The sequence below is a fragment of the Monomorium pharaonis genome, chromosome 8 (assembly GCF_013373865.1).
Source record: "Monomorium pharaonis isolate MP-MQ-018 chromosome 8, ASM1337386v2, whole genome shotgun sequence".
Classification (NCBI taxonomy): Eukaryota; Metazoa; Arthropoda; class Insecta; order Hymenoptera; family Formicidae; genus Monomorium; species Monomorium pharaonis.
In genome coordinates, this window is record NC_050474.1 from 11,096,498 (window position 1) to 11,113,506 (window position 17,009).

The 17,009-nt window shown below is 33.1% G+C and overlaps 1 protein-coding gene and 1 long non-coding RNA gene across 4 annotated transcripts in view; one reads left to right on the forward strand and one right to left on the reverse strand.

Moving 5' to 3' along the window:
- Positions 1-17,009, forward strand: part of LOC105831307 (monocarboxylate transporter 10) — a 325,574-nt gene that overhangs the window by 269,249 nt on the left and 39,316 nt on the right. The window lies entirely within an intron of this gene.
- Positions 12,487-14,676, reverse strand: LOC118647101. Of its 3 annotated transcripts, none has more exons than XR_004964406.1 (5): positions 14,112-14,676; positions 13,462-14,017; positions 13,134-13,372; positions 12,829-12,988; positions 12,487-12,735 (listed from the first exon to the last, which is right to left on the reverse strand). It is a non-coding gene; the product is annotated as an uncharacterized LOC118647101 (long non-coding RNA). The 3 variants fall into 3 exon arrangements; XR_004964405.1 differs by having other exon boundaries at positions 12,490-12,735; positions 13,462-13,573; positions 13,663-14,671; XR_004964404.1 differs by having other exon boundaries at positions 12,490-12,735; positions 13,462-14,671.

Below are 17,009 nucleotides of genomic sequence, written 5' to 3' on the forward strand. Positions count from 1 at the left end.
ATTGCCCACGCGTCATTATTGCCCACGTCATTATTGTCCACGCGTCATTATTGCCCACGTCATTATTGCCCACGTCATTATTGGCCACGCGTTATTATTGGCCACGTTAATATTGGCCACGCGTGATATGGCTTACGTCAATAATGGCTACGTCAATATTGGCCACGCGTCAATATTGACCACGTCATTATTGCCCACGTCACTATTGACCACGCGTCATTATTGCCCACGTCAATATTAATTTTTTTGCTTAGCGTGGAAAGTTGTAAACCCATGTGGTGCAGAGAAATGCTTTGCACACACACACACACACACGGGGGGGGGTGCAAGAGGGGCCTTTGGCCCCCCTCCTGCACCCACCCTGTCCAAGTCGCAAACCCGTATACAGTAATGACGTGGGCAATAGTGACGCGTGAGCAATAGTGACGTGGGCAATGACGCGTGGGCAATAATGACGTGGTCAATATTGACGTGGCCATTATTGACGTGGGCAATATCACGCGTGGCAAATATTAACGTGGCCAATAATGACGTGGCCAATAATGACGCGTGGCCAATAATGACGTGGTCAATAATGACGCGTGGGCAATAATGACGTGGGCAATAATAACGCGTGGGCAATAATGACGCGTGGGCAATAATGACGCGTGGCCAATATTGACGTGGCCATTATTGACGTGGGCAATATCACGCGTGGCCAATATTGACGTGGCCAATAATGACGCGTGGCCAATAATGACGTGGCCAATCCACCCCGTGGCCAATAATGACGTGGCCAATATTGACGTGGCCAATCGGGACCGTGGCCAATATTGACGTGGGCAAACGGGACGCTCCCGAATTTACAGACACTTGGGTGGTTCATGAAATACACAAAGCAGTAAGCGTTGGTTATAAGATCAAAAATATTTATGAAATTTTGCAATACGACGTAACACAATATAATTCTTAAACTAAGGAGGGTGGTCACTTCACAGAATGCATAAACACTTTCTTAAAAATTAAGCAAGAAGCTAGTGGTTGGCCTTCCGATTGCGTTGATGAGGAATCTAAAATACGATACATAGAGGAATATGAGCGAGCGGAAGGTGTTAAATTAAAGTCGGAAAAAATTTGTGTCAATCCAGGTCTCCGAGCTGTTTCAAAATTATGTTTAAATTCTTTTTGGGGTAAATTTGGTCAGCGTGAAAATCTTCCTAAAGTTGAAATTGTGACAACACGTAGCAGATTGATACAGTTACTATCCAGTAATGAAGTTAACGTTACAAGTATACTACCTGTTAATGACGACGTTTTATATGTTGGTTATGTAAGTACAGACGAAAATTTAACACCATCTTCGATAACAAATGTTGTAATAGCCGCATACACAACAGCTCAAGCGCGTTTAAAATTATATGAATATCTCGAACGTCTTGACAAACGAGTGTTATACTGCGATACAGATTCCTGTATATATGTAAGGGGTATTTCACCAAACGAATATGAACCGCCAACTGGTAAATTGTTGGGTGATTTGACAGATAAATTAACGTGTTATGGTACGGGTAGTTATATCGAATCTTTTGTTTCGGGTGGTCCAAAATTTTATGCTTTTGTAGTACGTAAACCTACCTGACGGTAGTACCGCAGAAATTTGTAAAGCTAAAGGTATTACTCTTAATTTCGCAAATAATAAATTGATCAATTACCATTCTGTCAGATCTCTCGTTACAAATGAGCTGGATACCCCTATAATACTTCATTTCAAAGCTATTAAGCGTACAGAATTTCATAACGTTGTAACAAATTTCAAGCATAAAACATGCAAACAGACTTTCGATAAAAGAAGGCGTGAAGGATCTTATGGTTCATTACCGTGTATGGTTATTGTAATTTATAATTATTTATTATATGCTTACAATTTCTTGAAGTAAAAAACATCGATACAATAAAAAAGTTTTGTTTTGTTTACTTTTTAAAATATTTTAATACTTAATATTTAGTTAACTATATTATGATGTAAGAAATATTTTAACCAGAAACTTTCGCCAACTTTGGTTAGTCGCTAAGATGGATACGCGTTGGAAACATCCTTGGACTTCTATGATCTGTGGTCCCACAGGTTGTGGTAAAACCTTTTTCGTGAAAAGATTTTTTCGAAACATAGATACTATGAGCGACACCAAGTTTGATCGTATATTGTTTTACTATTCAGAATGGCAGCCAAGTTATACTGAATATGGTGATAATGTCGAATTTTGCGAGGGTCTACCACGAAATGATGATTATGTTAATGATCTACGACCAAAACTTATTGTTATTGACGTTCTTATGCGCGAAGCATCTGATAACGCTGTTGTAGATTTATTTACAAAAGGGAACCACCATAAAAATATTAGTGTTATTTTTATCACACAGAATTTATTTCATCAAGGTCGTGGTATGCGGGATATTTTGTTGAATGCTAATTATATAATTGTGTTTAAAAATCCTAGGGATTTTACGGGAGATATATAACGATGCAGCATCTACTCCTCATGGTTATTTATTACTAGATTTAAAACAATCTACACCGGAAAATTGTCGTTTTCGTACACATATATTTCCGGATGATGAGTATCAATATGTTTATATACCACGTAAAGAGATAAAGAGTAAAAATATAATACGGGAAACACAGTTCCGATAATCTACATCTAATATTTTATACAGAGACTCACTTAATATATTTATACTCAAGAGTTAATTCAAATCTTGTCAGTAGCTAAAACATTTCTTATATTAACAGACAGATAGACAGGCAGATAACAGTATCACCCACGATCACGTAATTTGTTTATAATGGCACCGTCGGCGCATATTTTATTTGGTCAAAAACATGCTGCAATACTACAGGCATTATGTCATCTTAGTAGCGAACAACGAATTGTTATCTTGAAAAAGGCTGATCCGAAACTCGTCAAGTGTATATGTGAGTGTGCTTTAAACATATTACGTGGTAATGTGACTCTTAAACAACCATATAAACAGCGTTTGAAACGTTAGGCGCACATATTACGACGACTAGCCAATAAAAACGATTCTTGGAAGAACAAAAAGCGCTTAATCGTACAACGAGGAGGCTTCTTACCTTTATTACTAGCACCTATATTGGGTACTGTATTATCTCGTCTTATAGGAGGTAGCTAAAGAATAATGGAATACGCAAAAAAATGGTCTTAATACCAGAAGAAAAAGTCGAGCAATTAACACATGTATTGAATAATAATAATAATAAAACAATTCAAACACCTGGTACTACATTAAGTAGACTAGATGAAGAAATGTGTGAAATTCTCAACTCAAGCAAATTTGCGGACAAAAGAGAAAAATGCAAGGCCTATTTACATATACTACAACGTTATCTATACTTCGTAGAAGAAGCAAAACGTAACACATCACCTATTAAGCCTAGCCTTGATAATAACGATTATAAAACAATACAATCAAAATATTCAGAGGATAAAGAGATGAAAAAAAAGACTGTCTAGATGACTTATTAATTTTGGATAGTGTGCCTTTAAAATTTCGTCAAAAAGCTAAACTTTTATTAAACCATATATCATTCTAACGCTTCTGATCGACTAAGTTGGGATAAATATGGAGTTGTCACTATTAACGGTTTGAAAATAGATGAATCTAATATTATCGATCTTATAAATGACGCTATGCGTTCTAGAAAAATGGAAGACCTGTCGGAAGACATCATTTTGCATCACTCCTGCATAATGTAAAGATACCCCGTGAATTTATAGGAAACCAAAATTTTTGGTCAAATGATTTGAGCACCGACAGTCATACGCTTCAAATACCTAACATTGTACCGTTGGATGCTGGTGGAAGAGTACGTCAGACATCTGACTCGAGTGAGTTTTTCACGGATGATACCGACGTCTACGAATGTTATACTAATAAGAATAATTGGGAGAGTTTAACCCCTTTAAATAAAAAAAAAAAAAAAATAAAACTAAAGTATGAAGAGATTGAAAAAAATCTATTACAACCCTTCTAATAAGGCCTCTTTTTCTGGAGCGCCGAAATTATTACGCGAAACAAATAAAACAATTTCGAAAGACAAAACAATTGCATGGTTGGAGAATCAAGATGCATATACGTTACACCGGCCTTTACGACGTCGATACCCGCAACGTTTTTACAATTTATATAATATTGATGATTTGTGGGAGGCAGATATCGTAGATCTACGGGCAATTAAAAATTATAATAATAATTATGCATATTTACTGGTCGTTATTGCCGCTTTAAGTAAATTTGTTTGGGTTGAATAACTGCGGGATAAAATAAGTGCTGGTATTGCAAAAGGCTTAGCACATATACTATCACGCAGTAATGGTAGACGTCCTATTGTTCTACAGACTGATCGAGGTAAAGAATTTGTAGGGGCAGTCACACAGATTTACTTAAAAAATGCGAAAATTGGTTTTCGAGTAGCTTGTAATCCAGATGTGAAAGCAGCAGTTGTCGAACGATTTAACAAAACGTTAAAAGAACGTATCTGGAGATATTTTACCTACACAAAAAATAAACGATATATTGATGTACTGCAAAATATTGTTAATGCGTATAATCGCTCATACCACAGCGCTATTAAAATGGCTCCCCAAGATGTAACATTGAATAATGTTCGAATTGCTCGAGCAAATCTCTTGCATAAATATGCTTGTAAACGTACCCGTATTCCTAAATACAAGGTCGGTGATCTTGTGCGAATCAGTAGTAGCAAAGCTGCGAAAGGTTATGAAGGTGGCTGGAGTAAAGAAATATTTCTTATAATACGTATATCCATACAACCACAGCCACCGGTCTACTTTTTACGTGACCTTCAAGGTGAAGACATCGATGGCGTCTTTTACGATGAAGAATTGACCAGAGTTCAACAAGATTATGCAAAGACAGATCTTAGAATTGAAAGAATAATTCGCCGTAAAGGTCGAGGCCATACAAGACGTATCTTCGTTAGCTGGCGTGGTTTTCCAGAAAGTTTTAATAGGTGGATAAAGCCTAACGATGTAAAAAATAAAAAATGAGGGATAATTTTTATCTAGTTTTGCCTAGCAACAGCAGTATCTCATATTTTCCGGATAACACAACGACACATTTTATTACACGATTACCACAACAATTGCGTTTACAAGGTGAATGGGGTGTTTCTTTAACTGATATTCAAATACCTATGACATTTCTTCATCTTCCTGAAGATGAAAAAACAATAGTAAGAAGAAACTATATCATCGAACCACAGATGCTTGATACATTGAGGGGTGTAGAAGAAAAGCTAAATATCCCAGTGAACACAGTAATATAGTAGCAGTGTAACAGCAATGTAACCGAATATAACAGGTTATGTTACTCTGAAATTACACGTAACTTACATGTAAGTTACAATTTCCGACTCAGCAATATAACATGTTATAATTACATGTTATCTAACCGTCACACAACAGTTACAAAGAAAAATAAAATAAAATAAAAATTTCATTTTTTTAAAATTATTTTTATCAACAGCACATACTACATTTAGAATAAATTTTTATTAATTAATTAAATTTAAATTATGTTATTTTTTATTTTATTCTTACTTGCCGCTGCTAGGTTTGAACCCGGGACCTTAGGATGACGAACCTTGTACTCTACCTGCTACGCCAATTTGACTCATCGATATGGGTACTTGTTATTGTCTACATATACCTATATGTTATAAACTGACACAACTATATTATTTTTTATAAAAGCAATTAAATTTTGCAAAACATTAAAAATAAATAGCATTAATTTATTTACTTATTAATTTCATTGTTAAATTTATCTTTTTCCATAACCTTAATAATTTGATGGAAATTGCGATTTATTTAGCACTAATCTTTGAAGCGTTCAAATGATTAATTAGATGGTTAACTATATAGATCGTAATTCTAAGAAAAATTGAATAGTATACATTTATTATTCTGTTTTTTTTTCAGCATATGATGAATTTATATTTTGTGCATTTTTTGTGCGCAGTAATTGTAGACAAACCGTTATTTTTGAAAACATCTTTATAATAATTTTTTTTATTATCAAATAGATCTGTCATTCAGGATGTTATAATGTTGTCTGATTTCTAAGTCAACTACGACGCATCGTTCCGTAATAACATTGATACGAACGTGTTGTTACAATTATACAATTTTTGTTGAATAACTGTAACGCCAAAACGATGTATAACAGCTATATCACTTGCGTATAACAAATATTACGTAACAGGTTATTTCCATGTCATATACCACCTACATATCACAAGAATAACAATGTTAAATTACATGTAACTTCCATGTTATATTGCCGCTATAAAATTTGTTCACTGGAATATTTGTAGAACACCACATTGTACCACGGGGTTTCTATTAGACAATTGATGATTTTATTAAAACAGTGAATGGAACATCGTTGAGCGAGCATTTAATTTTTACATTACATTAGATAGAAACGGTTATATTACAGCACAACGTTCCTGTAAACATTGCCGAGAATATAAGCATACTATCCAATTATCGCCAACATTGACACAAATATTTGGATATGATTTGGATATGAAAAAAAGAGGGTATCATATTTTGTATGGTGATGATGAAAAACCTTAGGTAGCATCTAGACCAGCTAATTTAATCAGAGCATTACCTACGACGTTGTTTGTATATACAGATATATGTGAATCTTACAGGTGATGTGCAAACACCATTACTCCATACCGTATCTTTAGATATAGAATTGTACGTTTATGGTTCGGTCAAATATAAAAGTTTTGCAACGTCCAAATATATACCACTACTCCATACTTTTTTGCAAGCAATTGAGATTGATATAAGAAATGAATTTGGACAGCCTATACCATTTTAATACGGTACATTGACTGTAACACTGCACTTTAAAAAATTAGATTAGATTAAATAAACATTAAAAAGAAAAAAAATGACATATTACGATAAGTATTTTGATATTCAATATGGTGGTGGTGGTAGACAGAGCGGTATTGAGCGCATATATGTAGGGTCAGCGAATCAACGAGGGCATGGAATTGGTAGTTTTCTCGGAGGACTTTTTTGTCGTGTTTTACCTCTTTTGTCAAAAAGTGCAAAGGCTATAGGTAAAGAAGTTGTTCGTTCTGGGATGAGTGTAGCTCATGATGTAATACAAAGAGATATACCGTTTAAAGAAGCATTTAATACCCGTATAAAAGATTCAGCTGAGAAGTTAAAACGGAAAGCCGAAGAGAAAATCAATATTCTTATAGAGGGATCGGGGTATAAAACATCAAATATAGGACATTTAATTAATGCTCGTGACAACGGTCATATCGTGAAACAACAAAAGAAAAAAAAGGCGACTCACCATAACAGAACAAACACGTTGAAGAAGAAGAAGAAAACAAAGAAGAAAAAGAGCTACACACGGAACAATCAAACTGTTGTTGATATTTTTCAATAATATATTTGACGCTAAATAACAACGAACATGGCCTTTTTACATGCTTATTTATGTGAATGTCTCAAATCAGAATTGGAATTATTCACCGTACTACCCACACAGGCAACAACTGAAAACTCACAATGGATACACTATAAACCGATATCATCGTTAACTGATGATTCACCTATAGAATTTGTTGTACCGGGACAAGGAGAAGAATACGTTGACTTACCACATACAATGTTGCATATGTGCGTTCAAATAAGGCCTACTGTTTACAAAAAAAAACAGAAGTTGTTACAGAAGCTTCAAAATCTTCAGATGTAACTGATAATCTCGTAGGGCCTGTAAATAACCTTATGTACTCGTTATTTAATTAAGTGGATATTTTTTTAATCAAAAACTTGTATCACCCCCAAACAACGCTTATGCTTACCGAGCTTATATAGAAACATTGCTTAATTATGGTCCTGCTGCAAAAAACTCTCATTTAACGAGTGTATTGTGGTATGAAGATACAAGTGGTGCAATGACCGAATTCGATTTAAATCAAGGTTTTGTAAAACGACATTCATTAACAAGTAATAACAAGAAACTTGATCTTATGGGCCATCTACATTGTGTTGTTTTCAATCAAGAAAGATTTCTGATAAACGGCGTAGAAATGCGTTTACGAATAGTACGCTCGAGAGATAGTTTCTGTCTTATGGATAAAACTGAACAAAATTTCGAGGTTCATATACTTGATGCTACTCTACTTGTTAGACGTTTAAAAATTTCACCGGGTATATTATTAGCACATGCTAAAGCTCTTTCGAAAACCACCGCGAAGTATCCTCTTACGCGTGTTGAAGTGAAATCTATATCTATACATAGCGGTATATACGGTGAAACACTCGACAATGTAATATTAGGTCAAATACCAAAACGTTTAATAATTGGCTTTGTTGATAATAAAGCATTCAACGAAAATCGTAAACTTAATCCTTTTAATTTTCATCATTACAAAATTAATTACTTATCTCTTTATGTAGACGGTAAACAAATACCTAGTAAACCGTTACAACCAGATTTTACGAAAGAAAATTTATATATGGATGCCTATCATACGCTTTTTTCTGGAACAGGTATACATTTTTTAAACGAGGGCAATTCTATTTCTTGTGAGTGTTATTCAAACGGTAATTGTCTTTTTGCATTTGATCTTACACCAGATCTTTCAGCAAATGACAATACACATCGGAATTTAATGAAACACGGCAATGTTAGAATTGAAATGCGTTTCGAAGAAGCGTTAGAACATACGATAAATTGTATTATTTATGCTGAATATGACAATATTTTAGAAATTGACGCCTCAAGACAAGTAATTGTGGATTATGGTGGAAAAGTGTGCATGAGAGAGAGAGAGAGAGAGAGAGAGAGAGAGAGAGAGAGAGAGAGAGAGAGAGAGAGAGAGAGAGAGAGAGATTGATTGATTGATCTTTTATTAGCTTTCTCAGCTATTTTCAATACATATATATACAATTTTATGCTACATCATTAAAAACAAATTCTTTTAGCATTTGTTTAAACATTTCTAAACGATTACAATGTTTAACTTCGTGTGGTAATGCGTTGTACATTAACACACCCTCATAAAATAAACTTTTTTGCGCGCTTCTTGTTTTTCGGAATTCAATAACAATATCCCCTGTCTGCCTAGTTTCGCGTTCTCCCTCTACTATTCTAAGTCTATTACTAAATTGTTCCGGCATCATATTATTTAAGATCTTAAAAATAAATATGCACATATTGTAATACAGCCTTTGTCTTATGGTCATAAATTGCAACGCTTGGTGCATACATTTAACTTTGGTACGTTTGTCACATTGCAATATGACTCTCACATAGCTCTATTTTGCGCTATTTGGAGCCTACTTAACTGTGTATCTCCCATATCTATTAGTAGCGTTGCACAATACTCAAAGTGAGGTGCTATAATTGTCTTGTATATCGTACATCTAGTGTAAGCCGAGATAAAGTTCCCTATTCTATTTAAAAAACTTATTTTCTTCCCTATTTTCTTTAGCATGTAATCACAGTGACCGCTGAATCTAAGTCTATCATCAATAATTATGCCAAGTACTTTATTATTTCTACGCGCTCAATCTCATTTCCATCCAAACATCTCACAATAGTATTGCCTCTCAATTCTTTCCTTATACCTCTAACTAACATATATTTTGTTTTCCCCGCATTCATCTTCAGTTTATTAATATTCATCTATTCTTCCACTACGTTAAATGCAATATTCAGTTTCCTCTCTATCTCCGCACTACTCTCACCTGTTACATATATTAACGTATCGTCCGCAAACATTTTTATATTACACACATCCGAGCAAACGTTAACAATATCATTCATATATATTATAAACAACAATGGGCCCAATACCGAACCCTGTGGCACGCCGTATTCCGTAGTCAGTATCTTACAAGGGGACCTTACGGGTCATGGAACACCGATTTTTTTTATACTTATAGGATTTGAAGATCAGTACCCGGACTTCAATTTCCTAAAGCAGTACGACGCGCTTCTCAAAAATACTCGAGAAAATCGATTTTGAAGATTTCCGATATCTGTAAGTACAGAAAATTTTAACCTATTGTCAGAGCCGCTCGTAGCCGAGCGCACAGAGCTCTAGTTTCGTAAGCGCGGAGTCGCTGGTTCGATTCTCGCTCTGGCCTCAATTTTTTTTTCCTAAGTTAATAAAGTTTTTTTTTTAATCCTATATCTTAACATTTATCAAATTGAAATGCTAATTAATTATTAAATATTTATTCGTTATTTTTTAAATAAAAATTAAATTGGCTCATGTAATACTGACGAGTAATGTCAAATGTATTTATTATTAATATATTTTATAACATACATGAATTAATAACTCATAAAAATTAAACAACCATTTTTATAAATATTATTTTTGTTTTTTATATTATTTTTGTATTTACTCGTAATCTCTTAAAAAGTATTTCATTTTCTTTAATGTTTTCCATTTTTTGTACCAAATTTTAATTTATTATAAATATTCGTATTTTCAATCAAGTAGTAATTAAAAATAAAAAAATGTTAATTTTTATTTAAAAAATAACAAATAAATATTTAATAATTAATTAGCATTTCAATTTGATAAATGTTAAGATATAGGATTAAAAAAAAAACTTTGTTAACTTATGAAAAAAAAATTGAGGCCAGAGCGAGAATCGAACCAGCGACTCCGCGCTTACGAAACTAGAGCTCTGTGCGCTCGGCTACGAGCGGCTCTGACAATAGGTTAAAATTTTCTGTACTTACAGATATCGGAAATCTTCAAAATCGATTTTCTCGAGTATTTTTGAGAAGCGCGTCGTACTGCTTTAGGAAATTGAAGTCCGGGTACTGATCTTCAAATCCTATAAGTATAAAAAAAATCGGTGTTCCATGACCCGTAAGGTCCCCTTGTTAGACCATCTATCATTAAATCGAACTTGTTGCATTCTATCTTTTAAGTACGACCTAAACCATTCTAGAACTGTTCCTGTAATACCATACTGGTATAATTTCTCTAATAATCTTCCTCTATCAATTGTCTCGAAAGCCCGTTTAAGATCTACAAAAATAACTCCTACTATTTGTCTCTCGCTAATAATCAAATTCCATTCATCTATAACTGTTTGAATTGCTGTTTCACACGAATAATTTTTCCTAAAGCCCGACTGATGTTCCGTTATAATATTATTACTTTCTAGGTAGACCTCAATTTGCTTTTTAACTATTATCTCTAATACTTTTTCATATATTGGTAATATATTAATAGGCCTATAATCACTTGCCCTCTTAGGTTTCTCTACTTTTGGTATTGGAATTATCGTGGATGTTTTCCACTCTTTGAAGAAACAACCCTCACTCAATGACTTATTTATTATATCACAATATTCCTCTTCTATGACACAAAATACCGTTTTTAATATATCGCTAGTTATTCCTTCTTCTGTACCTTTCTTTCTTGGTAATTCCCTAATGATTTTTCTTACTTGTTCTGTCGTAATTGATTCAAATTTTTCTAGCTCTCCCATCTTTTCAATACAATAAATAGTTCTCTTATTTGTGCTCGTTGTATAATTCTTATCTATAGATTTTATTATGTCTTTAATACTTTGTATATAATATAAGTTAAATTTATCAGCTATATCACACTCTATATTATTGTCTAATATTTCAAAATCTATTTTTCCTACAACTTTCGCGCCTATTGGTCCTCCTCTAATAATTTATTTTAATGATTTCCACATAGTTGTGGGATTGTTACTATTACCCAGATAGCACAATATATTCTGAGAATATTTTGAGAATATTATGAAAATGTCACGTCAGATATACGTAAGATATACTCCACGTATACTATGAGATACTCAGAATATACTCAGGATATTCCTACGTCCGCAGTAACATTGTTCTCAGTATATTCTCAGAATATCTTCCATGATATTCTGAGAATATTCGAAGTATATTCTCAAAATATTATAAATGATATTCTGAGAATATACTGAGAACAATGTTACTGCGGACATAGGAATATCCTGAGTATATTCTGAGTATCTCATAGTATACGTGGAGTATATCCTACGTATATCTGACGTAAAATTTTCATAATATTCTTAGAATATATTGGATTTTTTCCTAAGCATCCTGAAAACATTAAAAAATTCAATTAATTAGGTTTGATTAATTTTTAGATGCAATTTTTAAATACTTATTTATTTTAGCGTATTATTTTTTACATAAACATGTTTTAAATAGATTTTATACAAACATAAACAAAAAATAATTTTTAAGCATATTTTAAACTTAAAATATTTTATTTTTTATAAATATATTTTAAGATAAGTACTACTTTATACGTAAAAATGTGAATAAAATATAGAACTTAGTAACGTTTAATAGTAAATTAATATAATCAAATATTTTATATAATTTATATAAAATATAGGAGAAATTTTATTATTTTATATAACTTATATAAAATAATAAAATTCCCTGAGAATACAGTTTTCTCGGGAGTATACACTTTGGAAACAGCGCAACAAAAAAATTGCGAAAAACAAAATTAATTCTGCGTGTTAAGCGTAGCTTTTGAACATCGCTCTTTGGCGTGAGCGAGCCAAATTTTTATCGGAGCTGACAGTTCTTCCTCCGTAGAATTTTGATAATGTTTTCTCAACGCACCTAAAATGATGTTATTTTAATAATCTAGTCAATGTTTTAAATCAGATAATCTGCATATTTTTACACTTTATATATTATTATTTTATAACTTACTAAGTATAACTTTGCATATCATTAAGTCCACAAAAATATTTTTCTTTTTGCCTCCGACCCAGCTATATTGAACGGCGAGTTCGTTTGTAAATATTTTCCGCATTAGTTTTAAAGCTGAAGTTTTCACATTTTGGCCTCCTAAATTTGCAAACTCTTTAATCTGTTATAACATAATAAATGTTATATATATAAATAATCCGTTCATTGACACAATATTTATATAATTTTGTCCAAAAATTCCATATTTCTAAAAATTACAAATATTACAAAAATTATTTCACAATATGTTGGGGGTTTATATTTACCATTTTTTTCCTATAATTTTCGTTCTCCTTAAGCTTAATTTCTAATTCTTGTAGACTCCTTTCATCTTTCAGTGGAAGATTACACCAAATGTCAATAGTTTCAATTTCTTCGGAACTTTGAAATTGGCGAGTTTGTTATATGGGCAACTCAATTGGAATTTTCTTTGGTATTGTTGAAAATAATCTCTTTTCATAGGCCAACAGTTTATTGAATAGCGATCCTCGTGGTATACAAGTAACTACGCAATATATCCGAATATAAGAAGATTAATATTATTAAAATAAAGGACAGATAACTTGTTGAGCTACGTTACCGTGGGGAACTCACCTCTTTGGTTATATGGGCAACTTAATTGGAATTTTCTTTGGTATTGTTGAAAATAATATCTTTTCATAGGCCAACAGTTTATTGAATAGCGATCCTCGTGGTATACAAGTAACTACGCAATATATCCGAATATAAGAAGATTAATATTATTAAAATAAAGGACAGATAACTTGTTGAGCTACGTTACCGTGGAAAACTCACCTCTTAGGTTATATGGGCGCGATTCAATTAGGATTTTCTTCGATATTGTTACAAGTAACTACGCAATAAGCACACAGCAAACTCCTCTAATATGGCTGTACCGTGACGGGCGAAATTGTAACGCCTATCTCTCTTTACCAGGTGCCGGAATAACCCCACAAGTTTCTGATAATGAGGAATCTTTGACTTATTCAGAAATACGGGCGCCGAAGAATGCCAAGTATTTGTAGACGATTATGTCTTCACTCGATGATTAAACGATATTGAATTATAATAATGTATATTAGGAGAGAGGAGTCGGATCACGTCGACTGCCCAGAACGAAGTCCAAGGTTTGTTTTTTATTCTTACACTGCTGCACTGGTGTAATAAGTTAGAATAAGACAAATATATTTTTTCTTATTCTAACTTATTGCACTAGTACAGCAGTGCAGGAATAAAAAATAAACCTCATAAACACGCACGTCTTACTACACTCGGTTCACAGTTAACACTGATCGTCGCATTCGTCGCACGTGGCACGCACGCGACACGCCAATGTTACAGCCGTGCGCCTGCGCGTGCCGCGGCAGCGTGCTAGATCCGTTAGGAAGCGTTCCTACCGAGCGCGTCATGCGTCGCGTCGTCCTTCGCGTTCATTCAAAACATGTATTATATTTTATCATAATAAAATGAGACGTTTTGATTGGACGCGAAAAACGATGCGACGTGTTACGCGCTCGGTGGGAACGCTCTCTTATTTTTAATTGAACTTGTTGCACAGTTGAATTTTTTTCTTTATCTCTCCAATGAACAGAAAAAGAAGACTGCTGAATCGTGCAAGAAGTTCAGCTAAAAAACAGACCTATTGCTTTTGGATTGGAGCGCATTCTAAAACAAAACATCCAAGATAATGGAAATATATTACTAAAATATTTTACTAAAAATCTCTCTCAATTGACCCTTTTCATTAAAAGTTATTAAGATTCATTAAAATTTATTAAAATTTATTAAAACTTATTAAGATTCTTTAACATTCATTAAAATTCATCAAATTTCTTTTTCTGTTAAATAACGATTTAAAAAATTAATAAATTTTAATAAATTTTTATGAATTAAATTAGTTTTAATAAATTTTAATGGATTTTAATGAATTTAATAAATTTAAATGAAATGAGTTAATTGAGAGAAATTTTCAATAAAATATTTTTATCAGGGGTGATAGTCTATGAAATAAGCTTTAAACCATAGAAAATTGATCAATCACAGTCGATTGTTATTAAAATACTCAATTGTGATTAATCTATTTCTTACGGCTTAAAGCTTAAATGTTTTGTTGTAGACAAGGTTTGAAAAAGAGATAATGGATCGCTAATATTTTGTATATTCTGAGGATATATTGGGTACAGAATATCATGCATGGAGTATGAGATATCCTCAAAATATCCTCAGAATATTACGTATATACATGAAACGTTCGGAACAAATTTCGAATATACGAATAATCTACGATATACATATGGTATATAATATTCTGTACCCGATATACTCAGAATATCCTCAGAATGTACGAAATATTAGCGATCAATTATTTACTGTTTACGATATCCTTAGTATATTCTTAGAATGTTATGTATATATATGGGATATTCCGTATGAATTCAGAATATACGGACGATATCATGACGATGTGCTATCTGGGTATGATCAATCATGTTTTCATAATATTCTTTTTTCTTTGTTCTAATTAAACTAACTACTGCATTTCTTTCTATTTTAAATTGTTGCCAGTTTTGTTCCGTGCTATCGTACAGTGCTTTTCTATAAGCCTCATCTCTTCTAGTCGCTAGCTCTTCTATTTTCTTTGAATACCATTTTTTCCCTTCCCATATTTTCGGTATTCTAAAAATTTTCTTAGGTGCTGAGATGTCTAGCGCATCTACAATACTATTAATTAAATTCTTTGCCTTTACATTAATATCAAACTCATTAATATCTAAATCATATCTTTTTTCTAAATTACTCTCCACTAGCTTAATAAACTCATGCGCATTATATCTACTATAATCCCTGCCACTGAATTCTTTATATTTATTTACAGTCTTGTTCGTATTTATCACGACTTTTATCCACGCATGATCCGTTATCTTAGGTTCGTACTTGACTTCTACATTTATATCTTTATTCGCAAAAAAAGAGAGAGAGAGAGAGAGAGAGAGAGAGAGAGAGAGAGAGGGAGAGAGGGAGGAGAGAGGGAGAGAGGAGAGAGGAGAGAGAGAGAGAGAGAGAGAGAGAGAGAGAGAGAGAGAAAGAGAGAGAGAGAGAGATATTTGTTATGCCCAAGCATAGGCTAAAGGGCAAAGTATAAGTTACAAGGAGTAAAAATAAACATCAAGAACAAAAAGTAGGTAAATCGCAGAATAATGAAACGCTACAAAGAATACAGAAGTATTAACTTAATCTAATCTAACCTGACTAAAACTAAATTTACAACTAAGACTGAAATAGTATAACGCAAAGAAGAACAAGTCATAAGCAAGACCATGCTCAAGAGTAAGCGTGAAATAAGGAAAAAAAGTAAATAAAGTACAGATAAATGTAGATATGAATATAAAAATAAAAATAGAAAATAAACACAAAAAAAAAAGATAAAAAATAAAAATAACAGCAAACGAGCGTGCCTCAATGGTACAACAGAGATCATGCTGACTCCGATGACAATAAAAATGATCGAAGGAGAGTCTTGAAAGATGCCAGTGAGGGAGCGGAAACAATGTTGTCGGGAAGAGAATGCCAAAAATAAATTGCAGATAAATGAAAGGAATTACGATAAGAAGTAGTTCTATGACTGGGAATGTGAAAAATATGTGATGATGTCAATGTGCAAGACAACGTCTAAATGGTGTGATATGTTCATCTCACCTTAAACTAAAGATGAATCTAATGCAACAATTTACAAGTCTTTGCAACTTGATATCTAAATCATTGCTCAGTCCGTGATAGACCAAACAGCAATAGTCGATATGAGGCAGTACCAGAGTTTTCACGAGTTTAATTCGAAGCTCAGTTGAAAGAGAGTTCCTGTTGAACTTTAACTTATTCAAGGCAAAATGAACATTTCTAGAGACTCGTCTGACATGTTTACTCCATGACATGTTAGAGGAAAAAATTACACCCAGATTCTTCACTTCACTAACAAAACTCAAAGGTGTAGAGTCGACAGTGATTGGAGGAAGAAGGGAAGTGTCAATATAATTGGAGTAAGCATGGCTAACAAAGATGATCGACTTGGACTTAGTAAGATTTAATTTAAGGTCATTTACTACAGTATATTCAGATATAGTCTCGGCATCCCTTGATATTAATTC